The sequence below is a fragment of the Lygodium microphyllum genome, unplaced genomic scaffold (genome assembly GCF_053477565.2).
Source record: "Lygodium microphyllum isolate KBCC unplaced genomic scaffold, Lygodium_microphyllum_v1.1.10 scaffold_31, whole genome shotgun sequence".
Lineage (NCBI taxonomy): Eukaryota > Viridiplantae > Streptophyta > Polypodiopsida > Schizaeales > Lygodiaceae > Lygodium > Lygodium microphyllum.
This window is the reverse complement of record NW_028229514.1, coordinates 15,651,401-15,653,859: the sequence shown is the minus strand read 5'-3', so window position 1 is coordinate 15,653,859 and position 2,459 is coordinate 15,651,401. Positions and strand designations below refer to the sequence as shown.

At 43.8% G+C, this 2,459-nt stretch overlaps 1 pseudogene; it reads left to right on the top strand.

Moving 5' to 3' along the window:
• The first annotated feature begins 829 nt into the window (after positions 1-829).
• LOC148009348 (germin-like protein 8-2 pseudogene) lies at positions 830-1,974 on the top strand (annotated as a pseudogene).
• Positions 1,975-2,459: the final 485 nt, after the last annotated feature.

The following is a 2,459-nucleotide window of genomic DNA, read 5'->3' as shown; positions in this document are numbered from 1 at the left end:
GATCTTTATGTATATCTTACTATTAACTTGTGAAATAAAAAGTTAACACTGAGCAAAATAAGAACTTGATATGTGTAATTTGAGTAACTTATTTCTTAAGATCTATCCAAATTTCTCTATTATTTTAGCACCTTTATAACTATTCCTATGTAGATTTCCCGTGTGGTTATTATATCTGAACTAAGCCTCCACTTTTACCTTGGTAGGCCCTTATGATTACATCACCTTGTTACATTGTAGAATATTGTTGCCCATAAGAATAGAACACTTGACCTTGGGTTCATTACAACACATTACAAGAATAGCATTAGTTTATCCTACCAATCATATTATTAGATGGGTTAATGATATAAATATGAAAATCCCCAAGCTCACACCTTGTAGTGGCCATTTGCCATAGACGGGCCACGCTCATGAAAACATGTTTTCTATCCGTTTTGGAAAAACATCGTACACGTTGGAAAACTTCAATAACCTACCCGTGTCACAAGAAAGCCGATGAGAAACGATGAACTACCAAGTCGTAGGCCGGAGCGACTGGAAGCATTCCATGAACGAGTGAAGGACGACTTCATATGTATTTTACATAAGATAAATACTTTTTGCATACAACTTAGTTGAAACGTAGAGTCTCTTATTTTAATGTTATGCAGGCCGGATAAAACCTGCTGTGCGACGAAAAACCTCCCCGCGTGATTGGATCCACAAGAGTATGAAAGACCTGGTAAACAAGCTCATGACCTGGTATACGGACGATTATCCACGCATCTAGCTCGTACTACTTATATGGAATCGAAGGCTCGATCTTCCCACCATTCGATCACCGGCGCAGCAGTTGTTCATTCCTAGACGTTAGAAACCCCCATTTGTGCTTGCTGAAAAGCGTGATCTGTTTATACAGTATTCGCTGATCGGAAGAGGTTAACTAGATACTAGAGAACCATTCGGACCCCTGCTTTCTCATATCTACCGTCCTGCACTCACCATACGCAATACTGTATCCATGGCATCATCACTAATTAAGCTTGCTATGCTAATTGTAGCTATCACGTTGGCGCAGCAGCTCGTCGACCCGATAACTCGCACTGAGGCGGCGGATGAGGACCCCTTGCAGGACTTCTGCGTGGCTGATCAGTGGGCGCAGGCGGCCGGAATCACAACCGTGAACGGTCTGCTGTGCAAGAATCCCCAACAAGTGGAGGCCAAGGACTTCGCCTCTCCTCTGCTTCGCCAGCAAGGCCAATTTAACAAGGCGCTCGGCTCCGCTGTGCAGCTGGCGTCGGCCCTCACCTTCCCTGGACTCAACACCCAAGGCCTGTCCGTGGCCCGCATCGACTTCGCGCCCAATGGTGGGCTTAACCCTCCACACGTCCACCCGCGTGCCACCGAGGTTCTCTTCCTTGCCGAGGGCACGCTTGTGGTAGGCTTCGTCTCCACCACCAACAACACCCTCTTCCAGCAGACCCTGTACAAGGGCGATCTCTTCGTCTTTCCCCGCGGTCTCGTCCACTTCCAGATCAACCCGGACAAGAAGAAGCCTGCCCTCGCTATCTCCGCGCTCAACAGCCAGAACCCGGGCACCTCCCAGGTCGCCCCCGCTCTGTTCGCCGCCAAGCCTCCGCTGCCCGAGGACGTGCTCCAGACCGCCTTCGCCATCGAGAAGGACGAGGTTTATAGCCTCATTAAAAGCGTCGCCACCACACTGCCGTGATCATGTTAATTCGTGTCACACCTTCTCGACACATCGTTGCTACACAGTCGAGGTTTACAACCTCATTAAGCGTCGCTACCACACTTTTGGAAATCATAAAAAGTAATCCATCGATCGAGAGGTCACAAAAACATCCTGATATATGTCGCACTATGTTAACACATTATTGCTATACAAATCAATATGCTTAGGCATTATTCTTAAAGAATCCATATTGTTGCCATTACCTTTCTTCAATACTGTGCCTTATTTTTACACACAACACTTACAAATTTGAGAATCATAAAAAATAAACCATCAAGAAGTCACAAAAATATGAGGTTTCATGTTCCATGCTCCCTAAGTTTGTTTATGAAAAATTTTATCGAAATGGGAAGCACTAATAACGTTACGCAAGAAAAACCCTTCTATGCAATATAGTTATCATAAATATCACAATAATCACTATTATTACTACCTTATGGAATTTTTAAACTTCCCTACTACTACTATCGCTACTGCTACTACTACCACTACTATGATTGTGACTACTACTTTGATTTCTCCTTCTACTTTGCTACTATTAGTATTATTTTTGCTACAGCCACTAGATTAGGTGTCACTAGCCAATGTGGCACATATCAAGTCTTTATGTTAGCGAGCATAATTTCACCATATAGAAAAGACAGACACATTCAAACAATAAAGGAGATTATAATTGTATGGAGTAAATGCACTAATGCATGTTTAACTTTGTTGCTTCCCCAAG